Consider the following 15799-nt stretch of genomic DNA (forward strand, 5'->3'; position numbering starts at 1 on the left):
CTTTGTTTGCCCCAAGCAGATATCTACCCATAAAGCTTCCACATTTTCCTCGTCACACTCCACTTGCCTAAGATTTGACTTTAACTCATGGCTGACATGCAAACATACCCCACCACCCTTCTTGTTTTTCCTATCCTTCCTAAATAACGTGTACCCATTTAAGTTAACTGCCCAGTCATGTGTCTCACCCCACCATGTTTCTGTTATGCCTATTATATCCTATTGTTTAGTGTATGCTATTGCCTCTAGTTCCCCCATTTTGTACAATAATTACAATAATTTTGTTTAATGAAAAAATTGTTAGGGATCGAACGATTATCGGTTTTACCGATATTCGGTAATTTTGGCAATATCGGTATCGGCCAAAAGTACAAGCACCGGTACTTTGAACTGTACTGTAGTCTGCCCATATGGTCCCTAACTAACAGACCTATGTAATCCAAAATTGTGCATGTTTTAGTTTGGTTTGTTTGAGTTAACATAAGTTATTTTATATTGTTTTGCTTCACCTGATACATACCACACACTTACAGATCCTTCCGAGGAGCACACAGTCTATATTGCCGATAATACATCCTAGGACCGCCAGGCTCATTACAAGCCCGGCAGTCCTGGGGGGGCCCGCAGGAAGCTGTTTCTTACCTTTCTTGCTGCTCCTCCAGCTCCCTAGTGCAAATCTTGCAGCACTGGGGAACTGCAAGAAAGGTAAGAAACAGGTTCCTGCGGGCTATCGGCCTTAAAGTTCACAGGTTATCGGTATCGGCTCTTAAAAATCAATATCGGTCGATCCCTAAAAATTGTGCATATTTTCTGCTTTGACAAACATATCTCTATACTTGTCTGTATTACTTACAATGATAAATGACTATGTTCACAATGCACTGCAAAAATAAAGAATTATATAATTTAGTTACCGTAATTTACAGACGTTTGTGCTTGCACCATGCATAAAAAGTGCAATGATAAAATCATCCACTAGAGGGCATGATTATTTCTTTTTGCTTCAGCGATATCTCAGAAGCTTGATTTCTGCATAATTATTAACATTCATATAGCGCTAACATATTCCACAGCACTTTACTTTTATATATAGGCCATAATTAATGGTGCAGTAGGCCCAACTCAAACAAGCTTACAATCTATGAGGATATGAGGTAGGTGGATATAGATCGTTAAGTAGCTCGCCTAGTGAAACTTACTGGTGAGGTGGACTGGAATTCAAACCTGGGTTCTGATGTTAACACTGACTAGACAATATAATATGTACATACAGGTTTAAATTTGTATTGCAGTGCTAAGACTATGCGCATTGGTATATAATTAGCATGAACAAAATGGAGAGATAAGCATTAACATTACAGAGGGTACAAAATATATATAAAATTAAATTCTGAAATTAATTGGTAATTTCAACTAATATCTTTAGCACAGTTATTTATAGCATGAAACATTTACCATGCTTTTAATGTAATGTATTTAGAATGAAAAGATAACTCAACAACACAGGACTCCATTGGCTCATTTCGGTCACATCCAATATAGAACAATATCTGGTTTAAAAACAAAAAGGTGCTTTTTACTTCCAGGGAGAGGCACATTCACACAATAAATTAACCTGGCCACTAATCAAGCAACAAGCTAGTGGGCAGATCATTATGAAATATATGAAACAAATAATGGGGGCTGCTAATAAGATGGATCTAGATTTGTGGCAAATAAGCTTTAGGTGGCCAGAGAAATAGCGTATACAATATATGGCATGTCAAGATTGTTACACTTAAAATAGTAAAGAGATAATCATGCTATGTAAAATAACAAATGCTGCAGAACAAGGTAAAGTAGCATATATAAAAAAAGACCACTAGGACCTGACCCTCAGTCATAGAACATCACTGCACAATACAAAATGATAAGTAATACAAAAAAAGAAATAAGATTACTGCAAACAACAAAAATGAAGGGCAGAAGGTTGTACAAAAATACAAGGTGGTGTCGACTGCTTTGAAATGGGCACCGAATCTGAGCAGGCCATGTGCCTTAATTAGGAAGTCCAGTGTCAGCCAATCCTCCTGATCGGGAGCTTAGGATGGTTGTTGGGAAGCACGGTACGATAGGAGCCAGCCCCAGGCCTCGCGTGGTGAATTTACTATTTAAGGCTAATATAGATAAACTGCAAGCATTGCGGAGTTGGAGAATTTTTCTAATTCAGCTATTTGGCCTTACATTTAAGATTCAGTTTGAGTTCCCAACAATTCTCATTTTCGTAAGTATCCTAGAAAGTGTTAAAAGCTGCATGTGAAATCCTTAAATAAAACACAAATAAAGGGGACTGCACCCCATTCAAAAGATTCATGTTATAAACGTAATGCAAAAGGCATGGTGCTAAATACATAGGAGGTGGCCTCACTTAAATTCACGTTAAGTACAGTGACTTTTAATGAAACAGCTCACATATATGCAATGCTTCAGTCACATAAGGCTTGCTAAAGGTCAAATTACATGACCGAAACATTGCCTATATTTGAGCTGTTTCATGACAAGTTTGTCAAACAAAACAAAACAGAATGACTGTACATCTTCCTTTACAGTACATACGTGACTTTAGAGCTGCGTGTAGGACTTCAGGAAAGTTACGCAAGGCTGCCAACAGAGGGAAAGAAAAATAGCCTAACAATTTGAAAAAAAGCTGTTTTTAACACTAGAGGCAAAGATGCCTTTTGATAACCACCCCTAAAAAAACAAAAAAAAAAACAATGATATTGCAAGCACTGTTCTGAGAGTTATCATAAGAAAACACATTTAATTTCTACTTCTGTCCATGATAAAGAATCCCTCTTCCCTCCAAAAAAATATTAATCAAAAATTTTTTAGACCTAACCCTCACAAAGCAAGGTAACAAACTCCTTAGCGGCCTCTAAACTAAGCCTTTTGGTACTACAACATACAGGGTAAAGTGCAACACTGAAAACCATACATATACATAATGCAAGTATAAAAATATAATAAAAGAAAATAAAAATAAACAAAAACAAACAATGAGCAGTCATTAAAACTCCCTACTACTCGAGAAATGCCTGGTGAGATTGTGTGGCTATCCCTAGCAACCCACATCAACTGATGAGCTTTTCTCTTGATGGTGAGAACTGGTAAGAGAATGGGAGGGCTCCTCGTTACCACCATCTTCATATTTCCTCCTGGTATGCCAGAAGCTGCATTTTGTATTCTCACACACTACAAGAGAGTACAAATTATAGCTAGGACATCTATTGCACTGTGAGCAGCATCTCCTCAAAGCCTAATGGGGGAAAGGCAAGATGCTCACAAACAACATTGATATTCTGTTTTTGAATTTTTCCACTGAGGTATATAAGACATTTTTTTTATTTATCTTTTAAATTAAATTACACCAAAGATATTTCGATTATTTTCAAAAGTTTCTTTTTTTTAAGTAGAAAGATACTAAATTGCCAGGTAAAATTGCAACAATTACTTATGGAAAAAGTATGACGGTCTCCATAACCAGATGTGCCTGAAAAGATGTCCATATTATGTAGACAGAATCAGAGTTGCCCGTGTTAATAGTAACTCATAAATATGCTTACTAAAATGTGACAGAACTGTTTTAAAAAGCTTTTCCGCCCTGACAAAACCAATGCTGACTACTATGGTATTTTAAGCAGGAGGAATCTATACGCAAAAAAGTTTTTAAAAACATTTTTATGTTGCTATGGCTACAAAAATTTCTATCCACATCCATTCTGTCACTTGCCATGGGCTAGAATTAATCAGCTCTGGAAAAATATCAATGGGAATATGTGACGTGATGGATAATTTCTGAGTATGGTTTGGACGCTGAAGTGCATTAGAGATGAAGTTCAAATTTCAGATTCAGATTTTATAATCTAAATGTGTAGGTGGAAGCACGCAATCCAAAAGTTTTACCCTACAGGAGAAATAGTTCAGGAACACAATCCTTGAATAACTGCATGTTTTTGCAAGCCTTTTTCAGTCTCAACATTTAAGAGGATTCTTTACAATTTGAATTCTGAGTTAGAGAGATACTTTCATGTACAGATACATTAAGTGCAACTCTAACCAGCCAATATTACAAATTAAACTGGCACTGTCACCTATGAGTTTTCCATAAAGTGAAGGTGTATGTAAAAATAATTCATACTGTGCTGAAAAATTACTGAAATGCCAAAACATTTAAAAGATATTATAAGGCAAGTAAGAACTACTTTCCCTTGCAGATAGGTTGATTTCTTAGCAAAATATGGCAAACAGCAGAGCTTCAGCATTCCCATCTTGCCATTGACATTCACATGAGTACACCCGTAATGTAGCTAAGCAGCTTCAGCTGCCCTGATATGAAGACAGAGGTTTAAAAGATGGAAATAAGGAAGGGGCATAATGCAAGTACATTTCTCATCCACCCAGGGCCGGCCTAAGGCCTGTGCGAAAAATCTCCCCCATCCCCCCCCCCCCCCCCCCCCCGTCATTCCTTTTATAGTGTGTGTGAATAGGAGTGTAGTGATTGTATAGAGAATTTATTAAATTAATAATGATTTAAAAACAAATATTAATTCCTCCTTTCCTGTTGCTACCTAGTTAGGAGAGGGGCATGCTGATCTGAATCTGGTCTGCCCCTCTACTGGGTGCAGACCAGGCGTAACTGTCTCGCAAGCTCAGGGACTTGCAGTGTCCTGTGGTAATCTGCGGCAGTCCTCTGATTGGCCTGAGCTAGGAAGACAGCTACTTATGGTCTGCAGCCAACAGAAGTGCCAGATGTGTCAGACTTATACATATACGCTGTCAAATACACAGGATCAGGCAGAAACACACAGATACAGGCAGTTACACACATAAACAGTTACAGGCAGATAAACACACTCACACAGTTACAGCCAGACAGTAACACACAGTTACATACAGTCACACACACAGTTACAGGCAGACAGTCACACGCACACACAATTACAATCAGACAGTAACACACACATACACACACAAAATTACAGGCAGACAATGACAAACACACACAGGTACAGACAGACAGTCACACACACAGGCACACAGGGACACACACACAGGCAGACAGTCAAACATAGACACACGCACATTTACTCTCACACACAAAGGCAGACAGCCACACAGACAGCCACACAAACACACACACACACACACAGGTACTAACACACATAGAGGCAGACAGCCACACACACACAGTTACTCTCACACACAGAGGCAGACAGCCACACACACACACACACACACACACACACACAGGAAGACAGCCACACACACACAGAGGCAGACAGCCACGCACACACACAGGCAGAAAGTCACACAGGCAGCCAGCCACACACGCACACAGGGACTCACACACACAGAGGTAGACAGTTGCACATACTCACACACACTCACAAACAGACAGTCATATACGATTACTGCTGTCCTTTATGGTCTGGGAGGAGTGAAGGCAGTGCAGCTCCTGAGGTCTGGTTGTTGGGGAAGCAGGGACTCCTTCCTGCTTCCCAAGCAGCCGGCACCTGCTGTCATGTAGCCCCACCCACCATAATTTAGCCCCACCCCTGCCACAAGGTAAACCCTGCCCCCACCGCAATGCTGGAAGGTTTTTTTTCTAATCCCGGGTGGAGAATAATGATATCCTCCACCCAGTAGCCGGCCATGTACGAGTTGGGGAGGCAGCATGGCGCCCTCTGCTCCATGGTGCCCTGTGCGGCCGCACAGCTCGCACACCCCTAAGGCCAACCCTGCATCCATCCTTTTCCCTAGGGACAACCATGCTAGTGGATAGTTCACACTGCTTGTTTGTTCTGTAAACAATGTTCCAATAAATAAAAAGGTACTCTATGGATTTTAAATTGCACTCCAAAGCTGAACCACATCAGGAAATAAATGGATAAGTATCTTTAAGAGTTAATTAAAAAACACTTGTCACCCTCATCACCTGGATATACAGGTCACAACCAGTGTCATCTTAACAGCATTACAGGCCCCTGGGCAAAGCAGTGAACTGGGGCCCTGCCTACACAACTCACAGGAATAAAAATGTAAATTATCAATAAAATTAAGCTTATATTTATAGGTATCTCTAACAAATGCAATACATACATACACACAGACTGCTGAGCACACACAGTCTGTCGAGTACACATAGACTGCTGAACACACACACAGACTGTGTGTGTATTCAGCAGTATTTGTGTATTCAGCAGTCTGTCTGTATTCAGCAGCCTGTGTGTGCATTCAGCAGTCTGTATGTATTCAGCTTCTTTTCTTTGTGTGAGGGGTGCTGTGTGTGTGGGGTGCAGGGAGCAAATTATTTTTTTTTTTTTTAATAATAATAAATATTCATTAATAAAAGCTTCATGTCCTGGTGGTCAGGTGGTGAGTTCTCTATAGCCTGCAGCCAGAGGAGCTGCAGGCTATAGAGCACTTACCACCAGACCACCAGGACATTAAGATTTTACTAATGAATATGTATTATTTAAAAAAAAAAAAAAAAAAAAAAGACTAAACTACTCCTGAGCTGAACTGTGTTGGAGCATTGCCATGGTAATGCGTGGCAACGCTTCACACAGCCTGCTCGTGGGAGGAGCAATTTGTCTCCCAGGTCCTCCCTCTTTCACCACTGCCGAAGGGCCTTTGAGTTGGTGAGAGAGATCTTTGATCTGCACACTAGCCCGAGAGGGCACAAAGCAAGCGAGCAGAGACGGCTACCCATGGGCTGGCAGGAGAGATCAAAAGGATCTCCCCTGTCAGCAAGGGCACGTAGGCAACGTACTGGGAAAGACGGCCTGGTCACAACACACTTAGATATGTGACCAGCACTGAGAAACATAATGACATTCACGAAGGAAGATAGGATTTTCTAAGTTATACAATGAAGATTGTCAATACATACACATTTTATAGACTTATTTTTTCAATGTACATGATGTGTCACATAACTTTGTTGAAGAGCACACATTTGCAGATTGTGTAATAGTCATATTTCCTTTTTTTTAGATCAATATGCAGGACCCAGTCATAACCACACTATGTCATCTATCTGTCCTAACTGCTGCTGTCATACAGTAATGCAGTTTGAGCTGTGCAGGGAGGCTAAAGAGTCCTTGAGTAGTAATTCCACTTTTAAAATAAAATTAACAATTTGGCTCCAGCTCCAGGGCTAGCGCTACAATATTGATCTGTACTTCTCTAGCTATGGGCACTTCAACAACAGTGTATCGATGGCATCAAGGTCATATAAGCAGCCAAAACTAAACAAATATGTCCAGCATCTATTCAGACTGGAGCTGTATGCAGAGATCCCCATTTAAACCAATCAAGAAGAAGGAATATCTGGGTTAGCAACTACCAATGTTCTGTATCTAGTAACAGTGGATGCAGAGACATTATTTAAAGAAGAAGAGTATGTGGCACACACATATTATCGGTTTAGACATTTTCTAAGGAATACAATGTTTATATATATTTATTTTAAATACAAATACACAAAAATAAGTCCTGCAAACTATTTGTATTTACCTTTTGTATCACACAGCCATGTTATAATGCTGCCGCCCAGCCCATGTGTTCCTTATTAAGGGTTAATGAATATGTAGAGGTTAAAAAAAAAATACCCCTCTCTGTCTCAGAGATTTTCTTTTGCCTCGAGCTGAAGCAAGGTGAATTGTTAGTGTAGGATTTACTTTGTATCACACAGCCTTGTTACAATGCTGCCGCCCATCCCATGTGTTTCCCATTAAGGGTTAATAAGTATAAAGGGGTGTATATAAAAAATACCCCTCTGTCTTATTAGAGCTATCTTTGCCAGAAGCTTAAGGAAGCAGGCTGAAGGGTCAGTGTAGGACCTGCTTTAGGGGGGTCTGCCTTGACGTTGGCAGGCGGGCATTCCCTCCAATGCCCATTGGAGCAACTAAATGACCTCCATTTGTCTAAATATACATAGGGAGTAAGGACAGAGCGCAGGTAACTTTTTTTCTTTTCTATATATTACTAAATATTGGGGCTGATGTGTACTGCAGTCATTGCTGCCGGCCCAGTAGTGATGGGAGTGAGCGCAGGACTTATCTTTTTGTATCCACCTAAGAGGTTTGCCTTGACATGGCAGATGGGCTTACATCTAATGGCCATTAGAGTGGAAATAAATAATAAATAATAAGAGGTGGAGCAGGCAGCAGCACTGAGGGAATCTCGGCACTGGAAAAAAATGCAAGTAAAAAACTATAGTGCTAGTTTGAATTCTGATTTAAGGTTTATGTGATGGGTACACTGACGTAGAGAAGAGAAAGCAATTCATATATACTAGAAAATGTGTATATTTTAGCATTGAAAGACTGCACATACAGAGTTATTTGCACTTTTGTGCTTGGAGCTAGTTACACCCCTGGCAAACATGACTTTGTCAGAACCGAACTCTGTTCTTAACTGCCTTATGTCAATCCTGTGCAAATTTTACATCTGTAAATCTGCACGCACTGCATTTTGGCAACAATATGGCAAGTCAGAGCGCCTGCAATTTGAATACCTCTCAGCCCCCTCCCATTTATAAGCCTTTCCCCGCCCTGTGGAACTCAGTCTGTGCGGTGCCCTCGCTGGGTGAAGTTGGATTCTTTTTTTAACGACGGGTATTATACATTTTTATTTGGCCTTTTTTGGGGCTGCAAAAAGAAGAGTTTAGAAAAAAGAAGACATCAAATGCTGTTATTTTTTATTTACAGGTATTTAGTTTTATTGTTCTAACCTCACTATTTTTAGGGTTGGTAGGTCTTTATTAAAATAAAATTGGGGTTGGGGGGGTGACTAGGGGCCCCCTAGTCACTGGGGGGGGGGGGAGGGGGGTTACATTTAACCCTCACCCGTCGCAGGGGGACAATAGGTTTCCCCCTTCATTTTCATTTAGGACCCCCACCAACCACTCATGGGTGGGGGCCGGGACGCTAGGTCTTCCCTTCAGTTTAATAGCCCCCATTTGCGCGGCACAGGTGAGGGCTCGGAGGGAGGACACTAGGGTTTATTTTATTTATTTTTTTTAACAGTGAGCAGCCACTGGCTAATCACTGTTTAGTAGACATGCCCCTACTTGCGGCATAGCGAGTAGGGGCATTTGGGATAATTAATCTCTCTTATGCTATTAAGTGTTTAATTGGGCATGCGCCGGAATTTCACAGTGCTATCTAGTGTGGGCAGATGATGTGTCCCACAGGGACTTCATCTACCCACACAAAGATGGCAGCGCCCATGACATAGGTCCGGGCACGAATAAAGATGAAAAAAAATAGGCAATATGGGGGGCTTGGGGGACAATTAGATGTAGTGCAGTCGGGAGGGGGGTTAAAAAAAAATGGATTTGGCCACGACAGTGCCGCTTTTATAAATTCTCCTTCACAGAGGGCTTTTCTATGCTAGGCTATGGACTGAGCAATGCAGAAACTTGCTGATGTTAAATTTGTAGAGCCTCTTACAAATTTAACAATGGAATTTGATTGACTCTTATAGAGGTGTAGCTGCCTAGAAATGTATTCCTTCATTTCATCCTCACTTTTTTTTTCCAAGAGCTGGCAATGATTAGTTTCAAAATGTCTATTTATATTCCACGTTCTGCTTACTACCGTTTCATTGCACAGCTTGCACAATGATCTGTTGTTTCTGTCGATAATGCCATGCATCTTGGTCCATATGTCTTGAAAGAGGCAGCTACTGCTACTACCACTTCCTTTATTATTCTTGCTTTTTTTAATTTTTAGGTTCTCCATCACAGGGTTTTGACAATAAATAAATAAATAAATAAATAAAAGGTTAACAGGTTTCTTACATCGGTAATGGTGTTGTTGGACTGACTCCTGGTACAAAATAATTCAAAGCACTACACTATGTACAAACAACAAATATATAGGGATAGTGGTGCTGTAAAACAAATGCCTGACTCGCATAATGTCCCGTCAAGCACTGTCTCTGTCTCTTCTACCCTTTCCTCTCCTCTCTCCCAACGGAAACGGAAGGCAATCGAGGTCAGGGTTGCCAGAAAGGGCGGAATATTATATCATATAATAAGGTGGAAGTTTATTACTTTTTTTTATTATTATATAAAATAATATCTGTTAAATTTTCATATAATACTTATTAGCTAAATTCAAATTTACCGCTCCTATATTCTAAAAAAGAACATCTGCAATATTTGGGTGGAATCACTGCCATCTAACGACAAACATTTTCTGGCAACCCGATCGAGTGCGTCCGTCTGCCACAAACGCACCCGATCACACGCAAGGATGCAAGCAAGAAACAACCGAAGCGCGTACAAAGTAAGCGCAGCGAGTGTTGACTGTTCTTGGGCTTTGACCGTCCGTAAACAATGCGTCACCCAAAATGTCTTGGCTGTCACCTTTGACATGCGTGTCATAGGTTCGCCATCACTGATTTATAGCATACTCTTACCCACTGTGCAGCCTCCCTCACCTACAATAATGTTGACACTCTGAGCTATCCCTCCCCTATCAATTCTCTGCTCTTGCAGCCCTTCCTCCTTTTTGATTGGATCGTGAAGCCTTAAAGGATGATATGTGGTGACGACAGTAGAAGTGGAATGGATCTCTGAGAAATTGGCCTGGTACTGGACGCAACGCAAGTTTAACTACTTTTCTGTTTAATAAAACGCAGAGGGAGCAAGTAAAAATACCGGGCACTATAAAACCAAAAATATAGTAATAAGATAAGAGTTGAACCCTTTATATTCTACTTAGATAATATTTGCTATGCTTATGGCTAATGGGGAAGATTGCAATTAAAGTGAACCTGCAGTGATTACATAAATAAACAACCCCCTTCCTTACTCAAGCTTCTGTGTTTGTATTGCCTCTGGAGTCTTAAACAGAGTCATAAAATAAAATCTAGCTCTTTAACCCCTTAAGGACCAAACTTCTGGAATAAAAGGGAATCATGACATGTCACACATGTCATGTGTCCTTAAGGGGTTAAGTTAGTTATACTAAATGAGAAGCTTAATGTAAAATAGACCAGCTGTATTATTATAGCAATCACAAATTTCTATTAAATAAAAAGCCAGCAAGTGGGGCAATGGCATTTCTAAATCAATCTAGGCACATTGTGTGTGGGGGTGGGGGAGGACAGATGTGCTGAAACAAATGTTCAATCTGTTAGGCCCTCTACAGACCAGCTAACCTTTTTAGAGAATTGGCTAAATGCAGAAAAAGGGCAGCAGTTACATTAAGGTTTTATTTGAGGCTTCCTGAAAATGGGACTTTGTGTCAATTCTGCATGTGGTGTCTGTGTTTTATGAATGTTTGTGAGGTAATGTGAATAATTTATTTAAATGATATATGTAGCCTAAGAAAGACAGAGTATTGTATTAAGGAGAAATACACAGAAATTATGATATCCTATCTAACTGTCCATTAGGACAATATATTGTGGAGGTGGAATTGGGCTCTAAAGAGCTTCTATCTTTCCTTCTGTTTAACGTTTGAAAGAGGAAAATGTTCTCTTTTGAATGAACAAGCTGTCACGGTGCATTACCCCAACACGCAGAGTTTATGATAGCAAGGGACAAGACAAGGATATAACGTATTACTGGGCCTTAGAATGGCCGGACTAAACGTCAGACAGAGATAAAGCATAGTCAGAGACAGCCACTGTGGACAGACTTAGTGCTGCCATGTAAACATTGCAGTTTCTCTGGAACACTGCAGCACTAGGTGCAAAAGGGGCACTGCGCCCAGACCACTTCAATTAGATAAGTGGTCTGGGTGCTTACAGCATCCCTTTAAAAATAAAAAAAACACAATCACAACTAGGGAAAAGCATATCTCGTCACCCCAGGGAAAGTGAGCAAGAGCTATGTGCAGTAAACCCTGTGCAGTAAACCCTGTGTACCAGACTGTGTTTAAAGTAAAAGTCACCATGATATCACTGCTATCAGATTATTGAGCAGTTCCACTCATTCTATGTGATAACTGTGAATGATAATATAAATATCACAAACACTTGGAATGGTGATTATTGAAAAAAAAAAAAAATACTGGCCAAAATGGAAGGTACCTGATTGGTGGAGCATGTACCACAGCTGTAGGAACTTTAAAAGGCAAGTATTTTTTGTCCTCTTTATTTTACTTTCACTTTCTTTTTGCAGAATTTATTTTAATAAATAAAAAATGGGGCCCATTACTATTGTGTCTCGTTTAATGGTTTGCTCATGAATGATGTGTTTAAAATTTCCCTCTGTCCTTTTCTTAGAGGTGTGGGTCAGTTAATAGCTTTATACAGCAGGCACGAAGAAAAAAGCTGGCAAATGAACTATAAACACCCATAAACCCTTGTTGTGCTCATAGCACAACCTTTGGAAAAAGCACAACATTAAATAGAAAATGAAAAGAAAAGAGGCACTTCCTTGTTTGGTGAGAGCCTGGAGAGTAGTAGAAAATACTCAAACCTCAAATTCAAATATCTCTTATTTTTTAATAATTGTTGAAAATGTTATTAAAATCATATTTAAATATGATTTATTAACATTTTAAAATATAACATTTTAACTAACCTATATTCTAAAAAATCTAATTAGCCTAACATGACCATTTCTGATCAGTTCAGAATGTTATATTTGTAAGGTAGTCTCATGCATTTGCTAGGAACATTTGCATACTTTTAACACATAGCTTGGCATGTCATATGCATCAATATATGAATGTACAGTAGCACTCTGATACTAAACTTCTCAGGCAGCCTTGTCTGTTCTAGAAAAACAAATTCACTAAAATTGCACTGTGTGATTGCATGGTGCCCGCTGGATCCGCTCCTGTCAGATCAGTTTGGGACACGGCGGGCGCATCTCGTTGCGGCGGCGTTCCCACAAGGCTATTGAAAGGCAGTCAATTTACACTTGCCTCCTACCACGGCGCCCGCTGGCCTCATTCCGAGCACAGTCTCGAAGCTGACAGCACGCCCCTTACCTCACACAGCGCCCGGGTCTGAAATCATTAGAGACACCAGCCGCTGCAAGTCAGAAACTTTTAAGGTTCTTCGTTAGCCCCTAAGTTCCTAACCACCGGGAACATGCGTGTGACATCACACACACACCTTTCTAAAACATTTCTCGCAATGGGCATGTAGTTAAATACTGTTCCCAGAAGCAAAGCTTTCATAGTGGTGCCAGGGACAGAGACAGAGGCAAAGGCCAGACGTGTGCTGGTAGGAAAATTTGCTCTTAAAAACACTTAAAAATTGGTTTAAACTCACAAAGAAAGACGGATCCCAGGTCATCCGTGAGATGAAGATTTTATGGGGCCGGAGTTTTCCTTTAACACTGCACAATTCTTTTGTTGACACAGTGTCCACTGTCTATTTGAAATTATGTTAAATGACAACACTACGTAACCACTACTACTTTATAAATTATTATTCGCATTTATGCAGCATATTGTCTACTGCACAATTATACAGTGAGACTACAAACAACAAGTAAATGGTAGATGAAATTGTGTAGACAGACGTGAAGAAGACTCTGCTCAAAAATGGGAAAACAAAGTCGTTTTAAAAATGAAAACAGAAATTTTACTTACCGTAAATTATTTTTTTCTTAGTATAGTGGCAGTATCAAAGGATTGTTCTCTGCTATGGTGGACGAGTAAACCTGTCAATAAAGAGAAAAAATAAAACAGGCCCCTCCCTCTCAAACCTTTAAAAGTTTGTCCCAGGCAGAAACACCCCAGTCATATAAAGAAATCACATGTAGGGCATACACTGCAAATTATCAAAATTATTAACACAAAGGGAGGCATATAAGTACTGCCACTATACTAAGGAAAAAATAATTTATGGTAAGTAAAATTTCTGTTTTTTCCTCATGTCTAGTGGCAGTATCTGAGGGATATGGCAAGATCACAATTTCTTGGGGAAACTAAAGCCTGTAGCATCTTACCCCATAAGCAGCTTCTGAGGAAGAAAAGATGTCTAGCCTGTAGTGTCTTATAAACATATGAAATGATGATTAGGTAGCTGCTTTGCAAATATCTTCTGGAGAAGTAGAAGATGTAGGAGGCCAAATCCCAGGCTGGAAAAATTAATTTGCAAGAAGAATGTCTGATTAAAATGGCTTTAAAACATCTCCTGATGAAGATATTGGAAGCCTAATCCATAACCAGGAAATTACCTGCCGAAACTTAAACCTTCAGAGTAGACACTAAGCCCAAAACAAAACCCCTCTTGAATGAAATGAAGGATGGGTGGAATAGATGGACTGCTGTTAAAACAGTTATGCTCCCTACACCATACAAGAAACTTCTTCCAAATCCTGAGATAAATCTTATATGTTGACCTTCTGGTTGAAATCCATCATATGTTCTTGAATCTCTTTATTTTAGAGAATTAGCCATGGAATAACAAGCTGTCAACTTGAACATTTGCAGAGTATTGTATGGCAGGTCTCTGTTTACTAGCAGTTAACCTGAAAGAGGCAGCTCCCAAGATGTTTGGGTCAGTTGTTTCATTACTGAAAACCAACTACGATTTGGCCAATAACTAATTATTGGCAACCCGGTCACCGTGTCTGCTCTGATCTTTTGAAAGATACAAACTGGAGGAATGAAAGAGGAACTGGAAGGAATACATATACCATCCTGACGTTCGAGAGGATTGTCTGTCCGATATAGGGAAACAAAAACTTCTCTCATTGCCATAGGATCTATATCGAGAATTCCAAACTTACTTACCAGGGTGGCAAACCATTCTGGACTTGTCTGCTTGTGACCACTGTCTTCTTCTTAGGTTGTCTACAATCGCATTGTCCATGCCAAAATTTCCTTTTTGCCCAAGACATGATCTGGGAGCAAAGAAAATGTACAGCTCCGACTTTTGTTCCACCTTGTTTGTTTATATAAATAACTGCTGTCCTATTGTCTGATTGAATCCTGACTGCCTTGTGTATGATCCATGGCGGATTGAATCCTGACTGCTTTGTGTATAATCCATGGCTTAAATACTAGAAGAGCAATGAAAAACTAATTCATCTCTCGAAAATTGAAGTACTCTTCAAGAAAAAAAAAAATGTACATGCTGATCTAAAGAGTTAAACAAATGCATATCTTTAAAAGGAAACTATAGTGCCAGAAAACAAACTTGTTTCCCTGGCACTATAGCTTCCCCCTCTGTCAAGGCCCACTCCCTCGGCACTGAAGGGGTTAAATACCTCTTCAGTCACTTACCTGGGTCCAGCGACGATGTCCCTCGGCGCTGGCTCAGCTCCGCCCACACTCATTATTATATCCTTATTAAATGTTTTCCTTTGGGTAAAATCTGACACTGGAGGTCCTCATGCAGAGCGTGAGGACATCCAGCGTCAGATAACGGACCAAAAGTCAGTTTCAATTCCGGAAGTTCCTCTAGTAGCTGTCTGGTAGACAGCCACTAATGGAGGAGTTAACCCTTTAGAGGTAATTATTGTAGTTTATACAAACTGCAATAATTATCACTGCAGGGTTAAAGGACCACTATAGTGCCAGGAAAACATACTCGTTTTCCTGGCACTATAGTGCCCTGTGGGTGCCCCCACCCTCAGGGTCCCACTCCCGCCGGGCTCTGGAGAGAGGAAGGGGTTAAAATCTTACCTTTCTCCAGTGCCGGGCGGGGAGCTTTCCTCCTCCTCTCCTTCTTCCTAGCGACGTCATCGGCTGAATGCGCATGCGCGGCAGGAGCCGCGCGTGCATTCAACTGGTCTCATAGGAAAGCATTTACAATGCTTTCCCATGGACGCTGG

The 15799-nt window shown here is 40.3% G+C and overlaps 1 protein-coding gene across 1 annotated transcript in view; it reads right to left on the reverse strand.

Moving 5' to 3' along the window:
• The window catches only part of ENOPH1 (enolase-phosphatase 1), a 33329-nt gene that overhangs the window by 9346 nt on the left and 8184 nt on the right, over positions 1 to 15799 (reverse strand). The window lies entirely within an intron of this gene.

The sequence above is a fragment of the Pelobates fuscus genome, chromosome 6 (genome assembly GCF_036172605.1).
Source record: "Pelobates fuscus isolate aPelFus1 chromosome 6, aPelFus1.pri, whole genome shotgun sequence".
In the NCBI taxonomy this organism is placed as follows: Eukaryota; Metazoa; Chordata; class Amphibia; order Anura; family Pelobatidae; genus Pelobates; species Pelobates fuscus.